Raw genomic sequence first — 12509 nt, 5'->3', positions numbered from 1 at the left:
ACACCATCCAACACCCTCAGGAGTGCAACTGCTGGTGTAGAGTCTTGGCTTCATCTGACTGTTAGAATCTGGGGATAGTTCAAGCTCCTTTCTACAGTTCTAGGAATGAAGTTACTTTCAGCTTGAACATAGCATTAAATGTATTCACCTCATGGTAACTATGGGAAAGTCTTCTTTTAGCTCACAACCTTGGGACTGCAGCTGTTGGTGCAGAAAACCTGGCATCCCATCCAGACTTCGCCATATAGAGGAGGTGAAGTTCCCATTCATGTCCTGCAGCTCCAGGACCATGGCTATCAATGCCATAGCTTCAGTGCCATCAATATTTGCCTTGTGTGACTGAGGGAAATTCTCTTCTATGTCCTTCAGCTCTGGGATCACAAATTACATGCCTTGGATATATACCTAAATTGACCCACAGGAGATAAGGGAGGTCTTCTCCATGTTTTACACTTCCAGGAACATGCATACCAGTATCATAAGTCCAAATTTACCTACACACATCTCATAGGACCTAGGGAAGTTCTTCTTCATAGCCAACAGATCTGGAGCTACATCTACTGGGGCCAACAATCTGGCATCACTTGTATCTGTCCCTTGTGACCTGAGCAAGTTAACGTCTAGGTACTGCAGCTCCAGGAAAATAATTGTCAGTGCTTCAAGTCCTAGTCTCATCAACATTTACCTCAAAGATGTGGAGAAAGTCACCTTTGCATCCCTACAACTTTGAGTCCATAATTACTGGTAACATAGACCCCAGCATGACATGTCCTCATCCCTCAAGACCTGAGGAATGGCTGGATGTGGTGGTGCATTCTTGTAATCCAGGTGGCTCTGGAGGCTGAGGCAGGAGGATTGAGAATTCAAAGCTAGTCTCAGAAAAAGCAAGGCACTAAGCAACTCAGTGAGACCCTGTCTCTAAATAAAATACAAAATAGGGCTGGGGATATGGCTCAGTGGTTGAGTGACCCTGGGTTTAATCCCTGGTACCCCCCACCCCCAAAATAAAAGACCTGAGGAATGTTCCATCCTATCCTATGGTCCTGTGACTCCAAAGCTTTGGTTCCTGCTTCAACAGATTCAGGCATCATTCCTATTCATATTCATTCTGGTAGACATTCATGTTCATATACATTTCAAGAGACTTGAGAAAGGTTTCCTTCATATTATGTAGCTTGGAGATCATGCCTGCTAGCACCACAACACTTGGTATAAACTGTAATTGGTCCAAGAGGCTTGACAACAGTCCTCTTCATATCCAATACAACTGAGACCATGGAAGCTAGACCACAAGCCCACAAGTGTCATCAGTGTTTGATTTTTGTGGGACTTGTGGACATACACTTTTGGAAGCCTATATCCATTACAAGGTTGTACAGTTACCTTAATGAACCACTACAGTCTATACTACTGAGGCACTTCTGGACAGTGCTGACATCCACCCAAACTGAAGAAATCACACAGAGGATACACTTTGGGGCTCACCTACAACAAAAGCCAAAGCACTTACCCAACTGAAATAAAAAAAAAATAAAATCTTTTCTGATAAAAGTTACTCCAGAACATTGGAAGAGGTGACTATTATGTAGACATCAACATAGGAACAGAATAGGAAACATGACACCTCCAAAGGAAAACATTTCCCCAGAAATAAATTGCAATTTGTAGGAAATCTATAAAATTACTGAAAAACAACTCAAAATAATGATTCTAAGGAAACTCAGTGAGATACAAGATAATACACATAAACAATACAAATAAACGAGGGAAAACGATTCAGGGTATATATGAGAAATTAACCAATGAGATACAAATCATTAAAAAGAATGAATCAGAATATTGAAAATAAAAATTTCAAACAATAGAATAAAAATAGATATAATATACAGCTTCCCAAACAGACTAGAACAAATGTAAAAGGAATTTCTGAACTTGAAGACAGGTCTTTTTAATTAATCTAGCCAGACCCTCCCTTTTAGTGAAGAAAAAGGAAAAGGAGAAGAAAATTTTTAAAAGAGTGAAAGAAATCCTACAAGACTCATGAGATAACATTGAGCAAACAAATCAAACAAATATTCACATTTTGGGAATTTCAGTAGGAGGAAAAAAAATATCATTAATAGTTGAAAAATTACCAAAATTTAAAGAGAAATAAGCATCAAAATGCAAAAAATTCAAAAGTTTCCAACTTGATTCATCTTAAAAATACCTTCACCAAGGTGTATTATAGTATAAATGTCAAAAGTACAAGATAAAGAAGATTCTAGAAAACAGCAAAATAGTGGCAAATCACATAAAATGTATGTCCATATATGTATGTTAATATATATATATATTTATATATATGTTAATATATATATATATATATATATATATATATACACCAGATTTCTCAGAAGGTCAGAACAAAATGAGATAAAATATTCAAAATCCTAAAAGAAAAAGTGTCCATGTAAGAATAAAAACATCCATCAAAACTATCTATCATAAATGAGGGGAAATATTGTTTTTACCAGATAAGTAATAACTGAGGGAATCCTTTACCACCATACCAGCTCTACAACAAAAGTTTATGAGAGTCCTACACTAGAAACAAAAGGACATTAACCACTACACTAGTCCAAAACAAAGGGATGATAACCACCATTGTGAAAACACATGGTTACACAATACTCACTATAACAATAGATAAATGAAAGAGGAAGAGAAACCTTATGATGAAAGAAAACTTTAAAATCACAAAAATAAATAAAAGGTGGACAGGAAAAAAAGAGTATGAAAAACAAACACAAAACAATTTTCAAAATGACAGGAGGAAGTTGATACCTATCAATAATAACCTTTAATGAAAATGGATCAGTGGAAAAAAGGCAGTCTCTGTGTTAATTGGTGTGGGAAAAACTGGATATACATGCACAGAATAAGGAATATAGATCCTTTCCTTTCACTGTACACAAAAATCAACTCAAAATGGATCCAAGACCTAAATATAAAACCTAAAAGTATGAAATAACTACAGAAAAACATAAGAGAAACACTTCAGAACATTGGTGTTGGCAATGACTTTTGATATAGGACCCCTAAAAGCACAGGCAACAAAAGTAAAAATTGATAATTGGGATTATATCAAACTATGAAGCTCTACATAGCAAAGGAAATAATGAACAAAGTTAAGTGACAACCTACACAGAAGAAGGAAATATTTTCTATGTACTCATATAACAAGGAACTAATATCTAAACTATATGACACTCAAAAAACTCAGCACCAAAATAAAATAGCAATAAACTAATTACAAATGGGCTAAATATTTCAATAGATATTTCTCAGACAAGACATATATATATAGCTATGAAGCATAGAAAAATGCTCAAATTCACTAATTGTCAAGAAAATGTAAATAAAACCAAAATGAGATATCATTTCATCCAAGTGGGAATGGCTATCATCAAAAATATTTAAAATGACAAATGCTGATGAGAATTCTGAGAAACAAGAATTCATTATGGAAAACAGTGTGGATATTTCTCAATAAATAAAAATAAAAAAAGAACTAAAACTACCACATCATTCAGCAATTCTACTACTGGTTGTATACATTTGTAAAGATATTTGTCCTCTCCCGTTTATTACAATCTCCCGTTTATTACAAGTTCAAAATGACTAGAAAAGAAAAGCATGAAATTCCCAAACATAAAAATGATTAACATATGGAAAGATAGAAATGTATCTTGTTTACCACATATTATATACTTGTATGGCATTTTATAATATGGCCCAGAAAGATGTACAAATAAGTCTCAATAGGAAAAAAATAAGTAAAATGATACTTACTCAAGGAGAGCTGTCCTCACTCCACCGACTAGGTCAGGTCCCCCTTTTCAATACTCTCAGCACACTATGTTTTTCCTGGTATTTTTATACTAATTCTTTTGTCTAAATAATTAGAGTGTAATTATCAAATATATTATATAAAATATTAATTATACAGTTGTAAGTAGTTTAATATTTGTTTTCTTTCCACATTAAATTACTATCTCCCTAAAATCCATTTTTTTTTGTCATTTAGATGCTCAGCAACAGTAAACTGGTATTTATTCATTGATTAACCCTATACTTATTTAACCTTCACAATATGAGTGACATGGTGAACATTACAGACACCCAAGAAATATTTATTGAATGAATACATCCATAGATGAATGAATGAAGTTCTATAGAAGGGCTTAATTAATTCTACAGGACAAAGTCTAATAAGAAAATAATTTATAACTACAATTTTCTATTGTATAAATTGCTTGTTAAAGCAATTCCAAGTGTGGGCACTCAGTAGGGTGACTTTAAGTAGGGGAAAGCTAACTCTGAACCAAAGTGATGATTTGGGGAAAAAAAAAAAAAAGTCATGAATATAGATTGGATGACTGTGGGGGTGGTTAGCCCACAAAAGGAAATGTTATTACTAAAATCACTCTTCACAGCATCTAGCTATAAACTACTACAACAAAAGAAGTGGAATTGCTGGCCTTAATTGAACCAGGATTAATACTTCTGTCCAACTTCAAATCGTAAACACATATGTGGTACTTGATGGGATTCTTGGCGACTGGAGCTCACAGCACAATTCTGGGGAATGAAGAATCACTACCCTTCTGAACCTCTTAGATAATTAAAGTTTAGCAATGAAAAACAGCTTTGGGTTACTACTCTGGGAAAATGACACTATCCCACTATAAAAAATTCGTGAAAAGAACACAATTTCTTAATATAGAAAAAGCTGTTAAAAATAACTAAAAATTACAATAAGCACAAGGATATTAAAGCAAAGAATTTGGACAATGCCTCACAGAAATAAAAACTGCAGTGTATATATAGTAAAAAGTGAGAAATGCTCTCTTTTCTCATTAGTAATAAAAATAATGAAGATATAACATATTTATATATTATTTTTTATTATTCATATTGTCAAAAATTTATGTAATCCAATATTCCAAGAATTAATATATTAAATCAGTTATTCCACAAAATTGTTCAGCGAATATAATTGTGAACCGGTCTATAAAGGAAATTTTTATCTAGGAGAGTATGATAGGCTGAATAATGGCTCCCCAAAGACATTAATGTCTTAATCCCTGGAACCTATGAATATGCTACTCTCCATAGTAAAAGGGACATTGCACATGTGAATAAGTTAATGATTTCGAGTTGGAGGTATTATCCTGGATTATCTAGATAAGTGTGATGTACTCATAAGAGTCCTTATATGAAGGAGATAGAAGGATCAGAGTTTGAGAAAAAAACAGCTCATTTCTTGTGATGAGCTTAAAGATGGAGAAAGAAACCATGGGCCAATGAGTAAAGTGTTCTTCAGAAACTGATAAACCAGTGCAACAGATTCACTCCAGGAAGATGAAGATGTCTTAAATTTAGTCTCATATGACTCTTGTTGAATTCAGATTTCTGAAACTGTCAGATAAACTTGCATTGCTTTAAGTTTGTAAAGTTAGTGGAAAATCATTATGGAATAAATAGTACATAGTGGAATTTAGAAAAATAGAGTGATTACTACATAAAAATAAATGAATTATTTTTAAATGACAGGCAGTGAAAAAAAGAGAGCTACCTACCTAGAATGATTTGGCAAATCTACTCTGAGAAGCTGCATTTAATGTGAGGCTTGAAGGATGAACTGAAAGGAACCATGAAGAAAGAAGCCCTTGAAAAAGTTTAATTAGGGGAAAAGCATGTAGAGAGAAGAGAAAGAAGTTTGTAAATCTTTACTGCTAAAGTATGAAGAAGAATAACTAAATCACATCCCCCTAAAATTCTTGCATAGAATCCCTAACCTCTAATGGGATAGTAGTTGGGGACAGGCCTCTAAGGAGGTCACTAAGGTTAAATTAAATCTTAAGGGTGCATCCCTAATTTTATAGAGCAGGTTTTCTTATGAAAAATTACAAAATTATCAAAGATCTCTTGGACATTTTACATTTCTGGCCTCTAGAATTGTGAGAAAATAATTTCCTGTTGTTCAATGTATGATTTAGATATGAGATATATCTCCAAAACTTACATGTGAGATGATGCAGGAAGGTTCAGAGGTAAATTAACCCACTGATATGGATTAGCTGGGTGGTAACTGTGGTTGGGGAGAGTGTGACTGGAGAAGGTAGGTCACAGAGGGCTGGACTTTAGGGTTTATATTTTGTCACTGGTGAGTGGAGTGCTTTATCTGCTTCTTGATTTGGCAGTTTGTCCTGAGTTGTTTTCCTCTACCACACCTTTTCATTATGATGTTCTCCCTCACCTTGGGCCCAGAGCAATGGGCTCAGCTCTCTGTGGACTGAGAGCTCTAAAACATTGAGTGCCAAATAAACTTTCCTACCTCTAAAATTGTTCTTGTCAGGTGTTTTGGTCAAATTGGTCAAAAAGCTGACTAAAAAGACAGTTTATACATAGGAAAGTATTGAAATATTTTGGGCATTTTAGATCTATATATTAACATTACCATGATGTTCCAAATAAGGGGACATATAGATGAGGATGGTGGGAACATAAGATTAAGAGAACAATTCTATAAAATGAGCCCACTGCACTGACTTCCCACATGCTTTCTTTGCCAAAAAGCAATCTGCCTGTAACCCTACCTGGTCTCAAGGGACAAGATGTGTCACCTTCCTCAACAAACTGAGGCAGGGGTCCAAGGTCTGGCAATCAGTGTAGATAATGAATGATGGAGGTCAAGAGGATGGGGACTGGTTATCAAAGAAAAGACAGTGGGTTGCTAATGATTATCCACTGTGTTCCTGTTCCTTCTTGCTTTTAGGCACATACACAGAGATTAAAAGGGGGGTTCTGGATTTATAAAAGAGCAAGACACACTCATTTTGGCAGGTTCCTAGATCTGCTCTTCTTCTTTTCAGAGAAGTCTGCTGTTTCTGTCTCAAATAAAACTTGCTTTCTATGCTTGCCTCAGCATTTCTTGGGTGTTTAATCTTCAACATGGCGGGGGCGGGCAGTGGACAAGGATCCGTTCCTGATCTCCAAAACCAGTATCACCAATGTAGCCAATGTTAATTGGATGTGAACAAGAGAGATACGTGAGTCTGGAAAAATGAGAATTAGTCATTTGGTAGACACTTTGGCACAGTATAGGCTTATAAGGACCTAATGTTAGAGGAAAACATTCCATTTTAACACTTTGCAGATAGAGCCATACAATAATCTAAAGATATTTATATGGAGATGATCATTGCAGCATTATATATAATAGAAAAATCTGGACTATTTAAATCCCTATTCTTAAAAGTGGTTAAACCAATTATGGTTAAACCATGTAATTTGATACAATACTTCAATTTAGAATTACATATCTATCTATTGATTTAGCTGAGTGTGTGTATACACAATATAATTTCCAGTGAATAGAAAATTTTTCAAAGTGTTTAAAACTTTAATTATATGTTTAAATGATATAGTCAATATTATTAAAATAATTCAGCACCACCCTTAAACTATTATTGATCACACAATGTTGCAGCAATTTATTAATTAGATAATCAGAACTGATTACTCTTTTCTTGATCTTCATTTTCTCTCATCCATTTTTAATGCCCTTAATATTCTCTACTTTAAGTCAGAATAATATGGATTGCCATTATTTAAAAAAATGTTTTTATATTTTTATATTTTTCTCCTAGTTCACATCTAATCTCATCTCTTTTATGATAGCACATTCTTGTAGACTCATTTTATTCATTTGATTTTTAGCTTCCTCTCTTGTCTCCTTTTAAAGATCCTAACTTATGTGTGTATAGTAAATCTCCAAACCATCTTCATTAAGTTTCTATGAGCCATCTGTGCAGTAAAGTACATTTGCCATATGGCATTATATTGTGCTCATATTTTATCTGGAAAAGTTTTCTGGCTATTGAGCATTTGTTAACATTTGACTGTAATTTATATAGACCAGACAGTGTTCCTTTGTTTTATATCTTTATCATCCTAGTGAAAGATAGTTTAATTGGATGTTGAGGGTCCCTTAGGGGTGGGAATATGGGCTCCTTATTCTGCCTTTCTTCCTGAGATATTTTATTATCTCCAAATTACAATATTCTTTATAGAGATTCTGATATAGACGGGAAGTTAAACTGTCTTCTTGTTTTGGTACTCATGATTTAAAGTAGGTAAGAAGTAACATTGTTGCCAATGCCTAACCAAACTCTCTCTCTCTCTCTCTCTCTCTCTCTCTCTCTATATATATATATATATATATATATATATATATATAGATAGATAGATAGATAGTAGGACTTAATATACATAAAAATGTCTTCAAATTCAACCAACCTATTTATCCATTTGTTTATTCTTCATCTTTATGATTATTCATTGAATTTAGGGGATGGGTTAAAATTATAGTTTCTAAAATCAAAATTTTGAAAAGAGACATCTGGTCTCTCTTCCACAAGGAACTTAGGATAATCCCCTAAGCAAATGTAAAACTGGAAGCTCTGTTGTGCCTGCTGAATCAATGCAAGGGTAGGTTTTATCTATTCCAAAACTTGTACCAACTTTTGGTTATATGTAATTTTCCCTTGGTAGAAGATATTTCAGACATCTTAAGTTCCCATTTGCCAAAATGATTTTTCAGGTGCTATGCTCACAGTCTTTGGGTAATAAGTCTACATCATATGGATTATATCCAGGAAAAATTGCAAATAGTTCATGTCTTACATATCTATCTCCCTTTGCTCATCATCAACCTTCTTGGTTCTCATATACCCTAGTATAAAATGTCTGCAATCTCTCTGCCCTTTCTGACTTTCAAGCCTCTACTTAACAGTCATTCCTCTGTGTCTTTACTACACCCAGATCACAAGGGGCTTTCCACAGCAGTCAGATAAAGTCATTCATATGTAAGACACTCAGGCAGCATATACCTTAGAATAGAGGCCTTTAAACAGAGAGGATATAGGTTAAAAATTAAATCATTGTCCCTCTTTGTTTTATTTCCTATTCTATTAAATTTTAAACATATATATTGAATTTTTCTGAAATTTATCAAGGAAATTCTTAATTGCATATAGTCACTAATTGAAAAATACAGTTGAAGCAGGAAATATTGAAAATAATATATCTATATTTAAATGTTTTAATTATAACATATCCGTGGACATTTAATAATGACTACTTTGAGTTAAGGCAAAAGCCTTCGTTTTGAGCATGAGTCTTCCTATTGGAATTCTGCAGTCTTTCTTTTCTAAATTATAATCCATCATACTTTGAGTGTGGTTATTGAAAAAAAAAACATCCAACTAAGACATGTATTTTCAATTTAGGTTCATTATCCTCTGTTGGGAGCTGCTCTGGACAGGAGCTATGTACACATGGTTAAGTCTTGAGTAAAGAGATACTGAACAGGTATTGTACCCCACAATAAAATTTGGAGTTTACCTCCACTCAGATAAAGAGGTGCAGCTCCAGGAGTGGGTGTCACTCAGTGGGGTTGGATTATACCCACTTGTTTGTTGTAACCCTACCCCTTGCCTCATTTGAATGGTTTCTCCCCAATAAAACCCAGGTTTGAGGCATGCTCCTTCTCTTTCTTGCCTGTCTTACCCGCCTTGTGGGAGCTGTGGCTAAAGAGCAGTCACTGAACCCAAAGAAAAGATGCTTTCTGTGTCTGTGTCTTTATTTAGTCCCCAAATTCACTTGAAGTTACCTGACTGGTTTTGTCCTGTGTTGTGATAATCCTCAATTCAGGTCCAGGAGTCCTATCACATTTCCTTATCTATTTACTCTGCTGCTCTTCTAAATAACTGCTTCTCTCTCTTCCAACGTCCAGTCTTATAGTCCCTATTCATGTCATCAGATGACTATACTTTCTCTTTCACTGAAAAAGTAAGTCAGAAAAAAAAAAAAAAAACTTCTGTGCACTTCCCCCCCACATCTACCAATCTGTTTCCTTAGAGTGCATCTTTTTATCTTTCATCTTATGCTTCCAGAATGGATGATTTCTCCATTCTCCTACCTAACACTAAGCCCTCCACAATGGACAGAACCCTCTTGCCTATTCAGGGACATCTTTTGAGTGATTTGCCCTGCCTCACTCAAATCACCCAATTTTTCCTATATAATAATTTCATAGGTACATAAACTATTGTTATTGCTCTTATTATTCACAAAGACTATCTCTGGAACTTATATTCTCCAAAAAATTCACAGCACATATTTGATTCATTTACATAAAACAAAGTTAGGAACAAGAAGCTGAGTGAGCTGTATAAAGCAGTTTTCCAGTCCAGAGGTACCTGTTGCTCCTGCTCTTTATATTTGATAAAACCCTTTAAAGAATCATGGTCCATTCTTGACTTCTAAAAATGTTAAGTCACTATTGAAGAGACAAGGTCAATTTTCCACATACTATGTACAACTTATCTTTCTAAAATTGTTCATGGGAAAACTTGTGCACACAACTAAGTAGCTTCTGAGTATAAGACTTCTTCATTATTATGTCCATATTAGGTAAATCCTACTGGAAATTTTTTAACTGTTTTGACAAATGTAGGTTTTTCTATTTTAATTCTCAGATTTTACACTTTTCTCTAGTGAAATAAACATTGTTTTTTAGGTTGGAATAAAAGTTTCATGGTATAGGAGAAAATAATAATAGACTAAAACATCAAAAAAATTGCTAACATACATTGAATATTTCAACAGAAATCTCAGCTATCTGGATATTTATTCTGTAGTGTGTTATTTTCCATAATGATCTCTCCTCCCCTCCAAAAAAGAGAAAGTGTTCTTGCTAATTTTGTATTTTTGACCTCTTAACTTAGTGCATATATAGGGAACAATAATAAAAACATGCAGACCTCTGCAAACTGAAGCCCAGAGCCACATCTGGTCATCAGAAGGGAATGTAGCATTTGCCAATAGCAAATAGTCACACTTGTAGGATGCCATCTGCTGTAGCATAACTAATGGAGGAAAGAAAAGAGATAATTGGAAGTAAATGATATACAAGCACGTCGCTTACCCAAATAGAATGGGGTGAGAGGTGTCATTTTCCCACATTTGATTCAGTTTAATTTGCAGGCAATGACATTTATAATGGGAGTGATGTGTGTCACTCGAAGAGATCATTTTGAGTGATAAACATCTCCGGAGAAATTGAACCTTTGGAAGATGCAACTATGCCAATTCATATGAGCCAAGAAAATCAGGGTTTTAGAACAACAAACTGAGCTAGACTTCAAATGCATCAATCATTGGGTCAAGTAATACTTCATAAACATGTAGAAAACAATTAGAATTTTTTTTTTCCAAAGATGACGACTCTCATCACTGTTGGAAAGGCAGTCTCATGAGTGCAGTCTTTGGACCCCTGCCTATGCACATAAGAATAGGCCTTGGGCCTGGAACACTTCTTCTGAAAGACAGAGAGCCCAGACAGCCTGTGGTGGGTTTATCAACATTTATGAGTTGAGTATATCTTTCTGTAGCAGACTAATTGTTTTCGTTTTGTTTTGTTTAAACATGTATGTTAATGGCCCTCAGGCACACAGATACCAAGTTTTCAGTATTTTGGACTCTGGGTTTGCATGTGAATGCTATTTAAGACTTCTACTGAAGTAAGGAAGAGGTGCTTGGAAATCATGGCCTGGCTTGGCTGCAGGAGTAGGTATATGGAGGGACCATTGTCACTGTTGGAGCTGATCTTGCATGGTCTCTTCACTATGTGAGTAAATTCTTGTTTCATCCAGTGATTGTGTTGAATTTTCCTTGGCAACTCCAGTGCAGAATGAAATAGGTAGAAGGGTGTGGATGTCTGTTTCTGGTGTTTGTCTAAGTAGTTGTCCTTGCTATCTTCTATGTAGCTTAAACCCCCGCCTCCCACCACTGACAAAAGTGCATGGTATTTTGCTCTTCAACAACCATAAAAAGTATTATTCTTTTTCTCTGAAAAGTATGGGAAAGGTTTGTGAAAATTTTGTGCCACATACAAAGTTTCTGGCAACAGAAATTTTATTTTTCTTCAAAATTGTGTTAACCTAGTCTTATTTTGACTCAATATGTCTGTTTCAGTTTCTTGAAAAGTGAGATAAAATATGTGAAAGTTGAGGTAGGATAGGATAAGCTCTGCTGTGACTTAAGAAAAATAGATCACTGAGTACTTTGAAAGGAAGATAAAGTTTGAAATATTGCCTTGAACACTATTTACAGTTCCTCCAGTGAATGATTTTATTTTGAGCTAAAGAAATGAAAGATCAGCAAAAAAATTCTGGTTCTGCAATATAGTTGTTAGACCTTAATATTCTCAAAGCTATACCGCTCAATAAAAGTGCCAAAGGACTGCACTGATGTTTTTATTCCAGGAAAAGAAATTTTAAAAAGTCTTCCTCTAACGATATACCACTACCCCATGACACTGATGTGGAATTTGTTTCAGTTCTTTACATGTACATAATCATGTATGTTAACCATTCACAAAAGTTTGCTAGAGCCCT

The 12509-nt window shown here is 34.7% G+C and overlaps 1 pseudogene; it reads right to left on the bottom strand.

Annotated features, from left to right (window-relative positions):
• The window catches only part of LOC113184635 (NTF2-related export protein 1-like), a 138635-nt pseudogene extending 138344 nt beyond the window's left edge, over positions 1 to 291 (bottom strand).
• Between the last annotated feature and the right edge of the window lie 12218 nt (positions 292 to 12509).

This window comes from Urocitellus parryii, chromosome 5 (genome assembly GCF_045843805.1).
Source record: "Urocitellus parryii isolate mUroPar1 chromosome 5, mUroPar1.hap1, whole genome shotgun sequence".
NCBI classification, from domain to species: domain Eukaryota; kingdom Metazoa; phylum Chordata; class Mammalia; order Rodentia; family Sciuridae; genus Urocitellus; species Urocitellus parryii.
This window is presented reverse-complemented; position numbering and strand designations above follow the sequence as displayed.